We start from the raw sequence: 21,111 nt of genomic DNA, 5'->3' as shown, positions 1-21,111 counted from the left end.
GTCTTAAGGGGTTAACTGATGTCGTGGTGACCAAATAAACTGATTTCCAAATCACTTTGCCTGTGCTCGCCAGGTGACTCTGTTGGCTCCTATTTCTGACTTAATGGAAATGAGATTTTCAAAGTTGATGAACTCTGACTGAAAGGGCAACAAACCCAGAACCTTCTTACCCCTTCATAAAGTTTAAAAATAAAAAAGACAGTAAAATGTCTATATTACCCGTCTTAATTCTCAAAACCAGGGAGAACTGATCTGTGAACAGAATATCCCAGTAACAGAATTCATTATCAGTGATAGTTGGGGTAGTTTCCATAATGTTTTGCTGTTGCCTAAAAAAAGACACTCATTACGTTCTCAATTTAGGTAGGTGGCTGCCACAGGTATATCATACCCAAAGCATGTAGTATAGAGTACTGGCAGTTGTTTTCAGTGGAGTGTTGATAAAAAGAAACAGAGATAAAGACAGCAAGAGAGGCTTTTATAGAACTTTAGCTATACTGATGAAAAGGTGTAAAACTGAACTCAGGATGTGGTGGGCTAAAAAAAAAAAAAGTTTAATCTCTATTATTTCTTATGTGAAAAGTTCAGTAGTTTTAATAGAAAACAGAAAACAAAGTTGAAGCCTATATAACTCAGACTTCCTCCTTCTGTTTCCAAACAGAAGATTCCAACCGCATCATTACTGTCTTCTTTATTTTAAAATAATGCTGAGGTACAAAAAAAAAAACAAAGGCATTTATGTAGACTTCTTACAGCCAAGGACTTCCTTCTTACAAGATATCCCCATGACTTCTATAAAATTTGTATGTTTGGATGACCAGTATCGGGTTGACATAATTTTAGTTCCTTGAGTGAAGAAAATACCTCTTTTTAACTTGCACAAAGATTCCACACTGTGCATTAAAAGACACTGAATTGGAAGGTTTATAAATAAAATGTTTGTATTTGGAGCTCATCACTCTTTTTTTTAAGTCTCTGGCTTTCTTTTATAACTTTCTTCCTACCCACAAGGGACCTGACCCACCCTACATGAATAACACATGTTTGTTGAATGAATGAATGATGAAAACAATGATGATAATACTATAGACCTTATCAGTTCTTTATCAGGAGTCTGTTCCTACATGAAAATGACTTCACTGTGGTAATATGATATGTCTGCTTCTCTTTCCATCACGTACTGAAAGTAGTTGCTTCTTTGGAACTATGTAGAAGGAAAGAAAGAGTTTTGTGGGGTTTTTGTTTGTATTTTGTATTTAAGTATGCTCCACACCCAACATGGAGCTTGAACTCACAACCCTGAGATCAAGAGTTGCACGCTCTAGCTACTGAGCCATTGAGACATCTCCTGTAAGAAGGAGTTTTAAGTTTATTTATTAATTGGGGGGGGGGGAGGGGTGTAGGGGCAGAGAGAGAGAGAGAGAGAGAGAGAGAGAGAATCCCAAGCAGGCTCCATGCTGTCAATGCAGAGCCCAACATGGGGCTCCATCTGCCGAACCATGAGATCATGACCTGAGCTGAAATCAAGAGTTGAACACTTAACCAACTGAGCCACTCAGGCGCCCCATGGAGTTTTAAATGTTGGACACAAAATCAAGAATTATACTCCTAGGAACAGTTGCTAAATGAATCATTCAAAAGAAAGAAAAAGCATCGTATACAAAGCATGATTTTGAGATCGTAACTAAAAATAATACAATAACTAAATGCCCAATAACAAGGAAATGTTTAAGCCAAAACTACCGACAGTATGGAATGTCAGGCTGTCACTAAAAATAGTATCTAGGTTAGGGGCACCTGGGTGGCTCACTCTGTTAAGTGTCCAACTCTTGGTTTCGGCTCAGGTCATGATCTCATGGCTTCGTGGGACCAAGCCCGGCATCGGACTCTGTGCTGGTAGTGCAAAGCCTGCTTGGGATTCTCTCTCTCCCTCTCTCTCTTCCCCTCCCTCACTTGTGCTGTCTCTTTCTCTCTCAAAATAAATAAATGGATAAAAATTTTTTTAAAAAGTATCTAAGTTAATAATATAGGAATGTAGAGGAAAACTTATGAACATTAAATGAAAAAAGTAGAATACAGTGCTTTATGTATCCTATGATTGTTTTATGTTTTATTATTGCAATTAAATAAAAATTATGTGCATAGAAAATTGTTGGGTTGAAAATAAGAAAAGTGACTAATAGTTTTTGAGGGGTTCCTGTGTGCCAGGATCCGTTTTCAGTACATTAGATTAATTCATCTAATTTTCACAACAGCTGTGTGAGGTAGGTACAGTTGTTATTTCTGCTTTACAGATGAGGAGACTGAAGCAGAGAAGATCTAAGTAATTTGCCCAAAGTCACACAGCTAGTGAGTGGCAAAGCTAGGATGTGAATATAAGGCAGTAGGACTCTGGATTTTGCACGCTTAAACCATGCAAGTGTGCCAGAGAAAATAAAGGTTTAATCATGGATCATGGGTTTAAAAACAAAAAACAATTCCTTGTATAATGTTTTTATGTTGATTTAATAGTAAGCAAAAACTTTTTAAATTGCAGAGTCAGAAAAGAAGGCACAGATGTAAAACCAGTTTACATTCAGAAGAAACAGAATCAAAGATAAAGATGAGAAACATATGGAGTGAAACCCTCAGGGTTTGACCAGTTTGTGTTTTGGATTAGGATCTAAATAGTGTTTCAAATGGGTACAGTACAGGAGCACCTGGGTGGCTCAGTCGGTTAAGCCTCCAACTTCAGTTCACAGTTCGTGAGTTTGAGCCCCGCGTCGGGCTCTGTGCTGACACCTCAGAGCCTGGGGCCTGCTTCAGATTCTGTGTCTCCCTCTCTCTCTGCCCCTCCCCTGCTCACTCTGTCTCTGTCTCTGTCTCTGTCTCTCTCTCTCTCAAAAATAAACATAAAATAATTCAAAATAAATAAACATTTTTAAAAATTTTTAATTGAAAAATGGGTACAGTGTATCCATGACTTGATAGTTCATGAGAATTGAGATAAAATGAGCTATGTCATATCAAATGTTATGTTATTATAAGTATGAATAAAAAGTATACTTTTCCCTGATGCCTTGCACTTGCTGTTTCTTCTGCCTAGAATGCTCTCTACCTAGCTGCCTCCTCAACAGTGACAGTCGGGAAAATGTGACCATCACTGCGTCAGCAGAAAGCCGAGAAACCATTGGTGAACCGTCCTGACAAACTCCATGTTATGGTGGAGCTTACATTCTGGTGAAAAGGTCAGTCCTTTAAAATTTTAGTTTTAAAATGTTAACTGCAAATTAACAGCATCCCCTCTTGGTAGGTGAATAACGACCCCCAGAGATGTCCACATCTTAAATCCCCAGAACCCAGGAATCTGTTAACCTATATGATAAAAGGAACATTGTAGATGTGAGTAAGTGAAGGATCTTAAAATAGGTAGATTATTGTGGACTATCCAGATGAGCCCAGTGTAGGACTCACAAGAGTCCTACAAGAGGGAAGCAGGAGCTTCAGAGTCAGAAAAGGGGACGTGATGAGAGAAACAGAGGACAGAGAGCAGGGGAGAGGTTGGAAGATGCTACACGGCTTGCTTTGAAGATGAAGGGACTGCAAGCCAAGGAATGCAGACAGCTTCGAGAAGCTGACAAAGGCAAGGAAACAGATTCTGCCCTAGAGCCTCCAGAGGGAACCAGCCCTACTGACAACTTGATGTTAGCCCAGTGAAACTGCTTTCGGACTGCTGACCTCTAGAGCTGTACGAGAACACATTTGTGTTGTTGTAAAGCAGTAAGTTTGTGATAATATGTTCCAGCAGCAGTAGGAAACTAATAGAGCCCTTAGTAGGAGTTTACTTTTCCCTTGTCTATAAAAAGTCAGTGTCACACTGGCATGATGTCCATAGCGTCAGGGCCCCAGCTCCTTCTGTCTTTTCATGTAGGTGAAACAACCTGGGCAGAAATAGGAATATCTCCAGAGACTCCTGATTTGAGCATCAGGCCATGTTATCACCCACGTCAGTGTTTCTCAAACTGGAGTAAAGTAGAAAGCCCTTATAAACAAAACATTTTTTTTTTAACTTTATTTAAGTCCAAGTTAGTTGGGGCACCTGGGTGGCTCAGTCAGTTAAGCGTCTGACTTGGGCTCGGGTCATGATCTCACAGTTCGTGAGTTCAAGCCCCCACATCAGACTCTGTGCAGACCGCTCAGAGCCTGCAGCCTGCTTTGGATTCTGTGTCTCCCTCTCTGTCTGCCCCCTCCACCATTCGCGCTCTGTCTCTCAAAAATGAATAAACGTTAATAAATAAATAAATCTAAGTTAATTAACATATAGGGTAATAATGGTTTCGTGAGTAGAATTTAGTGACTCATCACTTACATATAACATCCAGTGCTCATCACAAGTGCCCTCCTTAGTACCCATCACCCGTTTTGCCCATCCCCCACCCACCACCCCTCCAAAAACCCTCAGTTTGTTCTCTGCATTCAAAAGTCTCTTATGGTTGCCTCCCTCTCTGTTTTTTTTATCTTATTTTTCCTTCCCTTCCCCTATGTTCATCTGTTTTGTTTCTTAAATTCCACATATGAGTGAAATTATGTCGTATTTATCTTTCTCTGACTGACTCATTTCGTTTAGCGTAATATACTCTAGTTCCATCCATGTTGTTGCAAATGGCAAGATTTCATTCTTTTTCATCTCTGAGTAATATTTCATTGTATATATATATATATACCACATCTTCTTTATCTATTCATCAGTTGGTGGACATTTGGGCTCTGTCCATAATTTGCCTATTGTTGATAGTGCTGCTATAAACATTGGGGTGCCTGGGCCACTTCGAATCAGCATTTTTGCATCCTTGGATAAATACCTAGTAGTGCAATCGCTGGGTTGTAGGGTCCTCTGTTTTTAATTTTTTGAGGAATCTCCATACTGTTTTCCAGAGTGACTGCACCAGTTTGCATTCCCACCAGCAGTTCAAAAGTGTTCCCCTTTCTGCATATCCTTGCCAACATTATTGTTTCCTGATCTGTTAATTTTAGCCATTCTGACTGGTGTGAGGTGACATCTCATTTTGGTTTTGATTTGTATTTCTCTGTTGATGAGTGATGTTGAGCATCTGTTCATGCTGAGAGTCTTTAATGTTAGCCATCTGGATGTCTTCTATGGAAAAGCGTCTGTTGGGACTCCTGGGTGGCTCAGTTGATTAAAGCTCAGGTCATGATCTCACAGTTCGTGGGTTTGAGCCCCATGTCAGGCTCTGTGCTGACAGCTCAGAGCCTGGAGTCTGCTTCCGATTCTGTGTCTCCCTCTCTATCTGCCCCTCCCCCATTCATGCTCTGTCTCTCTGTGTCTCAAAAATAAATAAAAACATTTAAAAAGAAAAAGAAATGTGTCTGTTCATGTCTTTGCCCAGTTTGTCACTATAAACAAAACATTTTCATCCTAATTTACTTAACTATATGTAAATATAAAACTTGTTATACATTATTCATGTATATAGTATTTTATACATATTTAAAACCAAAATGGATTTACACAATAAATTCAAACAAGAATACAAAACCAATTATTGAGACCACACATATCCCCACACTGTAGTGTCACTGGAAGTCATGTGGGGAGCAGTAACAGGAAATTCCTATCCCTCTCAGCCAGGGAGGTGTCACTGAAAACCAGGAGAGAAGTAGAACTTCCAACCCCACCTAGCAGTAATGGGAAGCACCTCCCTTGATTGTCAATGGAGGAAGAGTGGGAAACCCGAACTTCTAACTCCAACTGGTAGCTGGTAGAGACAGTGCCCCTCCACCTTCCTCTGCCAAAGTAGTGTCAGAAGAAGCCAGATAAAACAAAGGCTTAAATACAATCCAGAATCTCATAACATAATTCCCCAAATGTCCTGGTTTCAATTGAAATAACTTACTATATCAAGAAACAAGATCTCAAACTGAATTTTAAAAAAAAGGTAATTAATAGACACCAACACCAAGATTACAGAGAGGTTAGAATTTTGTGAAAAAGATTTTAAAGCACCCATCATAAAATTGATTCAATGAGCAGTTACACATACACTTGAAACAAATTTTTTTTTATATAGAAGATCTCAGCAAAGAAGTAGAAGACCTAAAAATTCACCAAATGGAAATTTTAGAACTGAAAATACAAAACCTAAAGTTTCAAAACTCCATGGATAGACTTCAGCAGGATGCATGAAATATAGGAATTCAGTGAACTGGAGAGAGCAATAGAAGTTACTCAGTCTGAACAAACAAAAACAAAACAAAGCAAATCCATGAACAATCCTCTGGGACCATAACAAAAGATCTTCCACTTGTGTCTTCAGAGTATTAGTAGAGGAGAAAGAGAGCAGGGCTGAAAAAGCACTGAAAAAATAATAGCTGAAAACTTTCCATATTTTACAAAATCTGTAAACCTACAGATCGAGAAGTTAAGCAAACTTCACACAGGATAAAGGCAAAGAAATCCATGCTAAGACACATCATAGTCAAACTTCTTAAAACTAAAGACAAGGGGCACCTGGGTGGCTCAGTCGGTTAAGCGTCCGACTTCAGCTCAGGTCATGATCTCACGGTTCGTGAGTTCAAGCCCCGCGTCAGGCTCTGTGCTGATGGCTCAGAGCCTGGAGCTTGTTTCAGATTTTGTGTCTCCCTCTCTCCCTGACTCTCCCCCGGTCATGCTGTCTCTCTCTGTCTCAAAAATAAATAAACATTAAAAAAAAAAAAACTAAAGACAAAAAAAAATCTTAAAACCAGTGAGTCATAACATCTTACCTATGGAAGGAAAACAATTCGAATGGCAGCTGATTTCTTAACAGAAACCGTGAAGAAGGAAGTAGCACAACAGTTTTCAGTGTTAAAGTAAAATAATGGCCAGCCAGCCTACAATCCTATACCCACCAAAAATATCCTTCAAAAATGAAGGAGAGGGGTGCCTGGCTGGCTCAGTTGGAAGAGCATTCAACTCTTGATCTCAGGGTTGTGAGATTGAAACCCATGTTGGGTGTAGAGATTACTAAAAAAATAAATAAACAAACTTTTAAAAAAGTGAATCAAGTCGTTCTCAGATAGTGGAAAATTAAGATAACTTGTCATCAGCCAACTCACCCTAAAAGAATGGCTAATGGAAGTTCTCCAAACAAAAAGGAATCAGAAAAAGAAGACATCTTGGAATATCAGTGATGAAGAGAGAACACAGTAAGTAAAAATATTGGTAAAGATAATAGATTTTCCCTCTCCTCTTCCTTTTTCTAAATTATAATGGATAGTTGAAGCAAAAATTGTAACATTGTCCAAATGGTTCTAAAAGTATATGAAAGAAATATTTAGGACAATTTTAAATTTTTTTTTCAACGTTTTTTATTTATTTTTGGGACAGAGAGAGACAGAGCATGAACGGGGGAGGGGCAGAGAGAGAGGGAGACACAGAATCGGAAACAGGCTCCAGGCTCTGAGCCATCAGCCCAGAGCCTGACGCGGGGCTTGAACTCACGGACCGCGAGATCGGACCGCGAGATCGTGACCTGGCTGAAGCCGGACGCTTAACCGACTGCGCCACCCAGGCGCCCCTAGGACAATTTTAAATAAAAGAGGGTAAATGTACGTAAAGGGAGCTAAAGTTTATTTTATTTTTTTATGTTTATTTATTTTGAGAGAGAATGCGTGTGAAAGAGGGGGTAGGGAAGAGAGAGAGAGAATCCCAAGCAGGCTCTGCACTGTCAGCATGGAGCCTGGTATGGGGCTCGAACTCACAAACTGAGATCATGACCTGAGCCAAAATAAAGAATCAGATGCTTAACCAATTGAACAGCGTCCCAGGGAGATAAAGTTTCTATATTTTCTTCAAACTGATAATGATACCAGTAGAAGCTGGTATGTATATATATATAAACATATGTGTGTGTGTGTGTGTATATATATATATATATATATATACACACACATGTATATATATAATGTACATACACACATAATGTATATATAATGTATATATATATAATGTGTGTATATATATATATAATGTAAAACCTAGAGCACCCACTAAAAAAAAGCTATACAAAGAAATTTATACTCAAAATTACTATATTTTTTAAAATTTTTTATGATAGGTGGTTTTTTTTTAAGTTTTATTTATTTAAGTAGTCTTTATACCCAACATGGGGCTCAAACTCAGAACCCTGAGATCAAGAGTTACACGCTTCTCCAACTGAGCCAGCTAGGTGCCCCTCAAAATTACTATATTTAAATTGGAATTGTAAAGACACCTCTTTCTCAACAATTGATAGAACAAGTAGACAGAAAACCAGCAAGGATATAGAAAAATTCCCAACAACACCATCAACCTACAGGATCTAATTGACACTTGGCAGGATTCTCCACCCTATAGTGGAATACACATCCTTTTCAAGTGTCCATGGAACATGTACCAAGGTAGATCATATCCTGGGCCATAAAACAAACCACAACAAATTCAAAACAATTGAATTCATACAGAATATGTTCTGAACACTATAAAATTAAACCAGAAATCAGTATCAGAAAGATACCAGGCAAATCTCCAAACAAACAGGAAACTAAACAATGCATTTGTGAATAATTCATGTATCAAAGAGGAAATCGTAAGGGAAAACAAAAAATGATCTAAGTGGAATAAAACAACATATCAAAATTTGTGGAACAACATTTCAAAATTTGTGGGACACAGCTAAACAGTGCAGACAGAGAAATTTATAGCAGTAAATGCATCCATTAGGAAATAGGAAAATTCTCAAATCAATAATCTAAGTTCCCATTTTAAGAACCTAGAAAAAGAAGAGCAATATAAATCCAAAGCAAACGGAAGCAAATAATAAAAACAAAAGTAGAAATCAATGCAATTGAAAACCAAAAACCAATGGAGAAAATCAATGAAAGAGCTGGTTCTTTAGAAAGATTATAAAATTGACAAACACCTAGGAAAACTCAAAGATAAATAGAAAAGATGGAAGTTACCAGTATCAGGAATGAAACAGGGCAGAATCATTACACAGCATTCCAACATCAAAAAGATGGTACCCCACGCCAGGCACCATGCTGTGTGGAGCCTGCTTGGGATTCTCTCTCTCTCTCTCTCTCTCTCTCTCTCTCTGTGTGTCTCCCTCTCCTTCTCTTTCTGCTCCTCTCCCCTGTCTCTCTCTCTCAACACAAAATTTTCAAAAAAATTAAAAATTAAAAAATGATAAATGAACATTACAAACAAATCTATACGTATAATTTTTCGTTGAAAAATAATTGAATGTTTGTTGCAGGTACACAACAGAATGACTCGGTATTTGTATATATTGTAAAATTATCACCACAAAAAGTCTAATTAACATCCATCACCATTACATAATTACAAATTTTTTTTCAACGCACATAAATTTGACAATTTATTTGAAATAGACTAATCCTTAAAAAGTACAAATGACTACAACTCACCCAGTATGAAATAAGTGGGAAAACCTGTAACTGTTAAGGACTGAAGACGTAATTTAAAAAAAATTTTTTTTAATGTTTATTTATTTTTGAGACAGAGAGAGATAAAGCATGAACGGGGGAGGGTCAGAGAGAGGGAGACACAGAATCTGAAACAGGCTCCAGGCTCTGAGCTGTCAGCACAGAGCCCAACGTGGGGCTCGAACTCACAGACCGCGAGATCATGACCTGGGCCGAAGTCAGCCGCTTAACCGACTGAGCCACCCAGGCGCCCCTGAAGATGTAATTTTAGAACTCCCTAAACACCTGGGTGCCTCAGTCATTTAAACATCTGACTTTGGCGGAGGTCATGATCTCAGGTTCCTGAGCACCAGCCCACTTTGGGTGAGCCCCGCTTTTCTCTCCCTCTCCCTCTCTCTCTCTCTCTCTCTCTCTCTCCCTCAGGGAATTGTCTCTCTCTCTCCCTTTCTCTCTTCACCCTCACTTACTGCGCCCTCTCTCTCTCTCTCTCAAAAATAAGTTAATTAATTAATTAAAAATAAAACTCCCCCAAATGAAATCTTCAGACTAAATGGTTTTGCTGGAAAATTCTAACAAATGTTTAAAGAATTAACATTTAATTCTTCACAATGTCCACCAGAAAATAGAAGAAGAAAGGACCCTTCCCAATTCATTTTATAAAGCTAGTATTACCCTAATGCCAAAACCAGAGAACAACAGTCCCAGAAAGGAAAACTGCAGACCAATATTCTTCATGAATATAGACATAAATTTTTTTTAATTTTTTTTTTAATTTATTCTGAGAATGAGAGAGACACAGGGTGGAGGGGCAGAGAGAGAGGGAGAGAGAATCCCAAGCAGGCTCTACACTGCAGCACAGAGCCCATCATGGGGCTTGAACCCATGAACCATGAGACCATGACCTGAGCCAAAACCAAGAGTTGATGCTCAACCAACTGAGCCACCAGGTGCCCCTGACATTAAAATTTTTAGCAAAATAATATTAAATAGAACTCAGTTAAAAAGAATTATACACTATGACCAAGTGGGGTTTGTTCCAGAACTGTAAGACTGCTTCAGTATTTGAAAAACAAGGGCAAAAATTTTGTACTGTGCAAAACATTTTAAAGTGAAAAAGTTGGACATATAATTAAGATATGAGACAGCAGTTCCACTCCTAGGTGTATACCCCAAAGAATTGAGAACAAGTACTCAAATACATGTCTACAAATGCTCATTGCAGTATTATTCAAATAGCGAAAAAATGAACACCACCAAAATGTCCATCAGCTGATAAACAGATAAACAAAAAATATATACACACACACACACACACACACACACACACACACAGTGGATTATTATTCTACCATTAAAAGAAATGAAGTACTGATATACACTACAACATGGATGAACCTTGAAAACATGATGCTAAGTGAAAGAAGCCAGGCACAGAAGGCCACATGCTGTACTCATTTCATTTATATGAAATGTCCAGCATAGGGAAACCCATAGAGACAGAAAAGAGATTAGTGCTTGCCAGGGGATAGAGGGAGGAAGGGATTTTAGGGCTAACTGCTAATAGGAATGGGGTTTCTTTTCGGGGTGATGGAAATGTTGGGGAATTAGATGGTCGTAATGGTTATACAACCATCGTGTATACAATTTTAAAGAACCCTGAAGTCTACAGTTTAAAATGGTGATTTTTTTTTTATTTTATTTTTTTAACGTTTATTTATTTTTGAGACAGGGAGAGACAGCATGAATGGGGAAGGGTCAGAGAGAGAGGGAGACACAGAATCTGAAACAGGCTCCAGGCTCCGAGCTGTCAGCACAGAATCCGACGTGGGGCTCAAACTCACGGACCGTGAGATCATGACCTGAGCCGAAGTCAGATGCTCAACCGACTGAGCCACCCAAGTGCCCCTAAAATGGTGAATTTTAAGTTATGTGAATTATGTCTCAATTAAATAAAACTTCTGCTTTGTGAAAGTCCCTGTTAAGAGGATAAAAAGACAGGCTGCAGACTGAGAGAAATTATGTACAAACTATGTATCTGATAAAGACTAGTATCTAGTATCTAGGCTATATAAAGAGCTCTCAAAACTCAACAGCACAACAAAAAAAAAACAATCCAATTAGAAAAATGGAGGGGCGCCTGGGTGGCACAGTGGGTTCAGCGTCCAACTTCTACTCAGGTCATGATGTCATGGCTCATGAGTTTAAGCCCTGCATCAGGCTCTATGCTAACAGCTCAGAGTCTGGAGCCTGCTTCAGATTCTGTGTCTCCCTTTCTCCGATCCCCTCCCCTGCTCGTACTCTGTCTCTCCTTAAAAAAGAAAAAATGGGCAAAAGACATGAAGAGATATTTCACTGAACAGCATATACAGATAGCAAATAAACACATGAAAAGATCTTCAAAATGATTCAATGCTTGGTAAATGCAAATAAAAATTACAATGAGATATCACTAAACAACTATCAGAATGGCTGAAATAAAACATAATGACAACATCAAATGCAAGTAACGATGGAGAGAAATTTGATCACTCATACACTGTGATTGGGAATGTAAAATGTTAGAGCTATTCAGGAAAATGGTCTGGCAGCTCCTTTAAAAATCAAACCTTCAACTATCCTATGACCCAACAATTGTTCTTAGGCGTTTGTCCTAGAGAAATGAGAACTTAAGTTCACACAAAAACCTATACTCAAAGTTTATAGTAGCTTTCTTTATAATAGTCAAAACCTGGGAAAACCCTATGTCCTTCAGCAGGTAAAAATAGTTAAACTGTAGTTCATCATACTAACAGCAACAAAAAGAAACCAATGATACACTCAACTGATACACCCAACAATCTGGATAAATCTCCAGAAAATTATGCGGAGTGAAAAGAGCCAATAAAAATGATTACATAGTATATAATTCCATTTATATAACATTCTAGAAATAACAAAATTGTAGAAATGGAGAGCGGATTAGTGGTTACTAGGTATTAATAAGGGAGATGGGCAGAACACCATAGATATGGCTATAAAGGGACAATACTAGGGATCCTCATGGAGATGGAAATACTGTATTGATTGTATCAACATCAGAATCCTGCTTGTGATATTTTACTATACAGTTTTGCAAGATGTTACCAATGGAGGAAACTGGGAAATATGAAATCTCTTTATAGTTTTGTCCCATAACTACATGTGAATCTATAATTAACTCAAAATTAAAAGTTGAATTAAAATCTTAATTAACAGCTGATAATGACAGTAGCCAACAATTATTGAGCATTTAATGCTAAGTATGGTTCTCAGCACTCGATCCATTTAATCCTGCCAACAACCCTGTGTTGTAAACATTACTGATCTCAAGAGAGAGGTAAACCCTGACACGCTGACCACTGATGCCACCTCCTGCTGAAATCCCTAGGGAGCCGGACAAGGTGAAAACAGCTCCTGGCTAGATTTGCCAACACTATTGCCGAACAAACTTGGATAAACTCATCACAAGAGATAAATCAAAAGATGAGGGTTTGGAAAAGAGAAAGAGAGAAATTTATTTAGGGTGCCAGCAGCCAAGGGAGGTGGCAGATTCAAGCTTTAGCAACTGACCTCTCTGCCTGCAAGATGGACACCTAGAGTTTTATAGGGAGAAGTCGAAGGGGTACGTGCAAAAGAACACACAGAGACAGGTGATCATGGGTGGGAGGTGGTATGTGTTCAGCAGTGATCAATGGACAGGGAAGGGGGTGTGGTCTTCTAAAGCATTCCGTTGGTGTCAGGACTTTTTTGGCCTGGAGGTTGGAAAGATCCAATCATTGCCAAACCTCCTCAATGCCTCAAGAAAGTGTGATGAGAATTTAGAACAATGGGTTTCTTTTTTTTTTTTTTTTAATTTTTTTTTCAACGTTTTTTATTTATTTTTGGGACAGAGAGAGACAGAGCATGAACAGGGGAGGGGCAGAGAGAGAGGGAGACACAGAATCGGAAACAGGCTCCAGGCTCCAAGCCATCAGCCCAGAGCCTGACGCGGGGCTCGAACTCACGGACCGCGAGATCGTGACCTGGCTGAAGTCGGACGCTTAACCGACTGCGCCACCCAGGCGCCCCTAGAACAATGGGTTTCAATTAGAGCGTGAGTTAAGCAATCTTGTCTATTTCTGGTTTTAGTTCAATCTTTAGTCCCATTCAAGAGATGAAAAAACTGAGGGTTCAAGAATAGTTGAATAACTTGCCCAAAGTTACGTAACTGGTAAAACTGTGATTCACCTTCAGAGTCTATGATCTTAACCACCACGCTAATAATCAGGCAACTTGGCATATTCTGGCTTCTCAGCTTTCCTTGAAATCATATCCTCATTCCTACTCTGCAGCAGTTGCCTGAGGATCAGTAGCTGCTGCCCCCTTCAGGCAGAGCATTGTTGTGCATTTATCACAATGCCCCCTACTCTCTTTTCAATAGACTCCATTTTATTACTCTCAGCTCACTTCACCCATGGATGTTACCACCAGGTCCTGTAGACATTTAAGTTTTAGAGGCTGGCATACAGCATTATTCTGTGCCTGCAAAATGAAAAAGCCATGGAAAGAGGGAAAATATAGTAAAATTACATTGATTTAAACCTAACAAAGAAGAACCATTAGAATTAACATGGCGTTTGAATTGTAGAATATTGTTTTCTTTTTTTTTTTTAATGTTTATTTATTTTTGAAAGAGAGAGTGTGCGAGCAGGGCAGGTGCAGAGAAAGGATCCAAAGCAGGCTCTGTGCTGACAGCAGAGAGCCTGATGTGGGGCTCGAACTCAAAACTGTGAAATCGTGACCTGAGCCAAAGTTAGATGCTTAACCCACTGAGCCACCCAGGTGCCCCTGAATTGTAGAATATTTTTAAAGTAACTATAACAAAGCAAATAAAGATAGGTACTGCTAATATTGCAGCATATTTATTGATTTTTTAAAAAATAAAATCTTTCTCTGGGCCAGTTCTGCTGAATTACTTAGTTCGTCCCTCTTACAAACTACCTGCTGTCACTCTACTTTCCCTGCCTCACCCCACTGTAGTAGCTGTCAGTGTCCCTCATATATCCCCTGCCCTTTCCTCTAGAAGAACAAGGTCACTGTCAGGCACCTTCTGCCTAAGAGCTTTTTCTTGGCTCTTCTATAGGGAGCAGGCCAGAAATGCCAGGTCAGGTAACATCCCCAGGGAGCTGCCACCAACCAGTGATGAATGAGAAGTGGAGGAAAAAATACCCCAGTTCCCCTGCCCTTGGATGGGACAACTCTGGGTCATGTTCACCATGGATCCCAACAGGATTGAGGCCCAGTTACCCTCAGTGATAATCTGCTCACTAATAACTCTTTAATCATGCAAACTTTCATGCCTCTTTCTTTATGAGTGCTTTCTGGAATCCCCTCCCAAATAAACCATTGGCACTAAAATCTTTGTCTTCAGTCTGATGAATATCCACCCTATCCTACGACACCCATCCCAGGAAGGAAGGAAGGAAGGAAGGAAGGAAGGAAGGAAGGGAGGAAGGGAGGAAGGGAGGGGAGGCGGTGAGAAGGGAAAAGAAGGGAAAGGAAAAAGTCTTTAAAAACACAGAAAACACAGAATCACTTGAGAGAAAAGTGAAAATTGGCTGTGTTTCTGGCTGGTTGAAAAGGATTAACCTAGCTGGCTTTAGATGGAGAGATATGATCCAGCTTTGAATTAAGAAGGAAGAAGGTGAAAGCAGAAACCTCTCAGATCCCAGTTCACACCCTTTCCTCCTCACCTCTGAATTCATCCAAGTCTGAATTCCCAATCCCTTTACACTAACCCCTGGGCCTCCAGTTAACTCCTTCAAGGGCAACTGTTATGGACTAAATTGTGTCTTTTCCTCCTCCCCAAAATTCATAGGTTGGAGTCCTAACCCCCAACGTGACTGTATTTGGAATTAGGGCCTATAAGAAAGTAATTAAGTTTTGGTCATAAATGTCTTTTTTTTTTTTTTTTTAACATTTATTCACTTTTGAGACTGAGAGAGACAGAGTGTGAGTGGGGGAGGGGCAGAGAAAGTGGGAGACACAGAATCAGAAGCAGGCTCCAGGCTCTGAGCTGTCAGCACAGAGCCCGACCCAGGGATTGAACTCACAGATGGCGAGATTATGACCTGAGCTGAAGTCGGACGCTCAACTGATTGAGCCACCCAGGCGCCCCATAAATGTAGTCTTAATCCAGTGGGACTGGTGTCCTTGTAAGAAGAGGAAGAAACTAGGAGCATGTGTGCACAGAGAGTAGACCAGATGGAGACACAGCGAGAAGGTGCTTGTGGATAAGCCAAGGAGAGAGGCCTCAGGAGAAACCATGCTAACTCTCACCTTGATGTTAGACGTCCAGCCTCCAGAACTGTGAGAAGAGGTATTTCTGTTGTTTAAGCCACCCAGTCTGTAGTATTTTTTGTCAGCCCAAATAGACTAATAAAGCAATTCTCAACAAATGGGGGACAATATCTGATGTCTATATGAATTTTTCAACCTCCAATCCTTTGAATGGACAGTGGGAATGAAGTCAATATCCAAGGACTAAGTATAGGCCTCCTCTCAAAGTGGGGCAGTGTTAGCCTGTGATTCTTGTATGATTCTGTGGAAGGGAGGACAAGGGCTTGAATAGTAGCTGAGATTTGATATCCTGCTAGGTACATGGATGAGAGCTCAAAGCTGATGACATTTGGTTTAGAAAAATAAGGACTATGATGTCTTATGCCCTGGTGTCATGGGGTCCCTAATAGCTGCAACTGGTTATATAAGAAACTGAGATCAAGGCATGTCCTACACCATCTCCCAGAGGTTTCCTCTCAGAGGTGCTCCGCCAAATGAGTTCCACACTAAAAGGATTTTGTACTACACGTATTAATAAAATAGGAGAAACATTTTTGCCTCATCTGTTCCCTTTTCCCCAAGAACTGGTTTAAATACAGAAATAAAGCAGTTATAAAGAACTCCCTTTTACTGTACTTGTTTTTCTAACATTGTGTGTTATTTCATAACATTGATAACACAACATGATGACTGAAAACAAGCTAGGCTTTTTCAGTTCAACTTAATTCTTGGCTTCTAAACAATAGCGGGAACAAAGCCCATAGGAAAATTTGGCCAGGCAGGCACATTGTTGTTACTTATTAGGGAGTCTGCTCGAATTGATAGCAGACCTCTTGATCTTTTCTAAGAGATAAAAAGAAACATCTTTCTCCTTTAAGAGAAATTTCTTTCCTTCTTTGCTAATTTTGAGGTTCTTCGTTTTGAAATTTTCAGATACATACTAGAAGCTGTCCCGTTTCCTCTTCTTATTTATTGTTATAATGAACATATAACATTATACCAAGGTTTCTTCTTAACTGCTTGCAAGATTAGCAACTACTGTATACCTTCAATTTGCACCTAGCTGGGTGCAAATGACCAAGCAAGTGAATAAAAAACTTCTCTTGGTGGAAGATGGTTAATGAACTCAGCTGTTTTCAAAACTGCCTTCTTTCTCAGGCTGTTTTTCTGCCCTTTAAATTATAATTTCCTGCATTGTGAACTTTAACAGAAAAAAAAAATCTTTAGTAGAATTCTTGTACCCTTTTTAATTTTTTTAAATGTTTTGTTATTCTTGAGAGAGAGAGAGAGGGGGGGGGGGGAGGGGCAGAGAGAGGAAGACACAGAATCCGAAGCAGGTTCCAGGCGCTGAGCTGTCAGCACAGAGCCTGATGCAGGACTTGAACCCACGACCAGTGAGATCATAACCTGAGTCGAAGTTGGGCACTTAACTGACTGAGCCACCCCGGTGCCCCTCTTGTACCCTACGGGAAGTTCTTAAACACCTTTCATAATAATGCAACTGGAGTCCTCAGGGGCTGATAGAAACATTGAAAAGTACAGCTTGGCATACATATTACCAACTCCTCACACAGGTCCTAAGTGCAGGCACTTTGATTACGAGTCCAAGGAATGCAACCGGAGAATGTGACTGCTGTTACATATAATGTTAGAGATAATGTTAGAGAAAAACAGTGTGGGACAGCCTAGTTAACTAGCTCCTCTCCTTCCTTGAATGGCCCAAAGCTAGCTTCTCCTGATGTGATGGAGATAATGAACCCCATGCTGTATGAAATAGAAAAGTTAAGAATTCACAATAAAAACCAGCAAATAATAATAATTATATATATGTGTGTGTGTGTGTGTGTGTGTGTGTGTGTGTGTGTATCAATGCTTTTATTCAAAGAATCTTAAGTAAACAGTCACCTTGATGTAAAAAACAAACTTCAGTGGCCATATACACACATCCACAGACCTAATTGTACTGACATGGTTTTGTTTTTTTTTTTTTTAATTTACTCGCTGAGATAAATCTACTTAAGGAAACAAAGTGCAAAGATGTGTTATTTTCTCCCTCTATTTCATCTGCTCTCAGCCCCAGACTCAACCGGAGCACCCAGCACTGGGCTTTCCCCCTGCTGTTGGCCATCAGATAAATTCTCTTCATTCTACCTGAGCCAGAGCCTTCTCTAGTGGTCCCAGGTACAACTCCCAGCATGCTGTGGGAGTGGAAAGTTGGGATGGACAGGAGCTTTTGCAGGTGCTGTCTGTCCAGAGCAGCATGGTCAGGGGGAAATATAATGTACACCACAAATGTAGACCACACATAAAGGAAAATGTTTTAATAGCCTCTTCGAAAGACGGTGAAAAGAAATAGGCAAAGTTGAGGTTAATAATATATCTCATTTCTTCACTGAAGTATAATTAATATACAATGTTATATAAGTTTCAGGTGTACAACATGATTCAACATGTCTATACATTACCCAGTGCTCACTCACCATAAATGTAGATACCACCTGTCACCATGTGACATTATTACAGTATGACTGATTATATTTCTTGTGCTGTACTTTTCATCTCTGAGACTTATTTATTTTATAACTGGAAATTTGTACCTCTTAGTTCCCTTCTTCTATTTTCCCCATCCCCCCATCTCCTCTTTGACAACCACCAGCTTGATTTGTTTCTAAGGGTCTGTTTTTCACTTGTTTATTCATTTGTTCTGTTTTTTAGATTCTACATATAAGTGAAATCATGTGGTGTCTTCTTTCTCTGCCTGACTTATTTCACTTAGCATAATACCAGGTCCACCTATGTTGTCACAAAGGACAATATCTCATTCTTTTTTTATGGCTGAGTAGCATTCCTGTGTGTATGTGTGTCTTATTTAACTGAGTTTATCCACAATATGGTCATTTATACATATAATTATACAAAAAAGTATTAGTGAGATATTTTACATTATTTTTTGGTTTTTTTAAATATGAAATTTATTGTCAAATTGGTTTCCATACACATTATTTTTTGTACTAAGCTTTCAAAATTCGGTGTTTATTTTACACTTACAGAACATCCAGTTTGGATTAGCCAGTTACAGGTAATCAGTAGCCATATGTACTTAATGGCCACATATTGGACAGCATGGGACCAGAGCATACCATGGTAGTACATTCACAGAGAAGTGGGCAGGGAAAATGGCATTACTTTAAATACACTAGCCATTACACTTTGGGAAATACTGCCATTGAATTTTTTACAACCTGAGCTCATAATATTAAGGGAACTTTAGTCATCTTAGACTGAATGAGATTCCGTAGTTGACCCTAAAACTACCCACAACCTGCTCAGGGATATTTCAGGAACTCCAGACTAGGGGTTGATTACCCCCACTTTAAAACAGAGACTTCAAATTGGAACAGACCTGGTGGGATTCACTTTGGTCTGAATTGCTACTTCTTTGGGCCATTGCTTGAAACTACACAAAATTCTGGACCAGAGGCTGAAAAGCACTTTGCTTGATAATGGATTTTATTTTTTCCTCCTTCTCCAGGTAAATTCTGTGATTTTACAATCCAAGATTTCAAAGTTGTTGATTGTCAATGAGCTGCCCTGTAGTATTTCTACCATACTCTAATTCTATTTTATTTCAAGCCATGTGCACAGTCAATATGGAGTGTGAAAAGACTGTTTAAAGCATAAAGCTGTTTTTTAAAAAATTATCCTTTCTACATGTAAAAATAGACTCCATTCTGTCATGTTGAGCGAGGATTGTTTAGTCACACAGCTCTGCTGTCTGAATCTGCTCAGCTCTGTTCCCATTGAAAATATAGGTCTGGGGTCGCCTGGGTGGCTCAGTCGGTTAAGTGTCCGACTTCGGCTCAGGTCATGATCTCGCGGTACGTGAGTTCGAGCCCCGTGTCGGGCTCTGTGCTGACCGCTCAGAGCCTGGAGCCTGTTTCAGATTCTGTGTCTCCCTCTCTTCTGACCCTCCCCCGTTCATGCTCTGTCTCTCTCTGTCTCAAAAATAAATAAATGTTAAAAAAAAAAATAAAAAAAAAAAAAAAGAAAATATAGGTCTGGCCTAACTATGCCAGTTCTTTTTTTATTTTTTAATATGTTTTTCTTAAAATAAAGGAAACAATATTTAAAAATGAAAAATAACTAGTTTTGAATATTTTGGCATTTATAGTCCAATGAGTCATAAAATTGGAGAATTATACACTTTAATAGACGGTGAAAGACTTAGAGGCCGTCCAGGCAAAACCCCTTCTATTGTAGTTGAGGATAATTTTCTTCAAAAATATCTAATGAAAGTCTTGATCTGGATTTTTCCAGAGATTTTTCAAAAATCAAGGTATTTCTGATCATTTATATATATATATATATTTTTTTTAATGTTCATTTATTATTGAGAGACAGAGAGAGACAGAGCATAAACATGGGAGGGGCAGAGAGAGGAGGAGACACAGAATCCGAAGCAGGCTCCAGGGTCTGAGCTGTCAGCACAGAGCCCGAGGCGGGGCTGGAACCCACCAACTGTGAGATTATGACCTGAGCTGAAGTCGGACGCCTAACCGACTGAGCCACCCAGGCGCCCCCACCCCCGATCATTTATATTCTGAGGAAATGATCATAACTTAAATTTTTTTTAATTTAATCCGTTGATTTAACAATCCTTTGTTGGGAGTCCCTCTTATGTGCTGTAAGTCTGGTAGATGCTGAGAACACACAGATAAGTGATTTCATTCCTGCTCACATTTATTCCACTATATTATGATACGTTATGACAGACGTTTACACAGTTTGTAATGCTTTCAATAAACAACGAATAGTTTAACCAACATACTGTTACATATAATACATAAAGACACTTTTCTTTTGTGGTTAACCATGGTGGTAACATTAGCTAAACAACAAACTCCAACTTTATTTTAGCCAGAGACACTATAATAATAATTATCATAATGTAGCAGAAAACATTCAATGACAGATAGAAGGAAAACTTCTAACCAAGAAGATTATTAAAACACTACAGTAGCTTACCACAGGAGGATGGGATCTTTATGTATAAATGTAGATTATTTCTTGATCATGCAAGGTCCATTCAAGGAAATGTACCAGCAAGCAATGAAAGACATTTCTCTATTTGTTTTGGTAAATTTATTTTTTCCTATTTATCAAAGTGATTACAAGCATTTTGGCTAATATAGAGATAAAATCTCATGCATAATCCCAGAGCTCTAGAGGTAACCAAGATTAGCAATTTAGTATTCCTCATCTTGTCTTATTTCCTATACAGACACTGTAATTTCATATAGCTTTAGGCAT

General features: G+C 39.1%; 1 long non-coding RNA gene across 1 annotated transcript in view; it reads left to right on the top strand.

Annotated features, from left to right (window-relative positions):
* Positions 1-21,111, top strand: part of LOC125163830 (uncharacterized) — a 63,502-nt gene that overhangs the window by 1,653 nt on the left and 40,738 nt on the right. The window contains exon 2 of the long non-coding RNA XR_007151563.1: positions 3,086-3,227. This is a non-coding gene — a long non-coding RNA (uncharacterized LOC125163830). The remainder of the gene's footprint in view (positions 1-3,085; positions 3,228-21,111) is intronic.

This window comes from Prionailurus viverrinus, chromosome B1 (genome assembly GCF_022837055.1).
Source record: "Prionailurus viverrinus isolate Anna chromosome B1, UM_Priviv_1.0, whole genome shotgun sequence".
In the NCBI taxonomy this organism is placed as follows: domain Eukaryota; kingdom Metazoa; phylum Chordata; class Mammalia; order Carnivora; family Felidae; genus Prionailurus; species Prionailurus viverrinus.
This window is presented reverse-complemented; position numbering and strand designations above follow the sequence as displayed.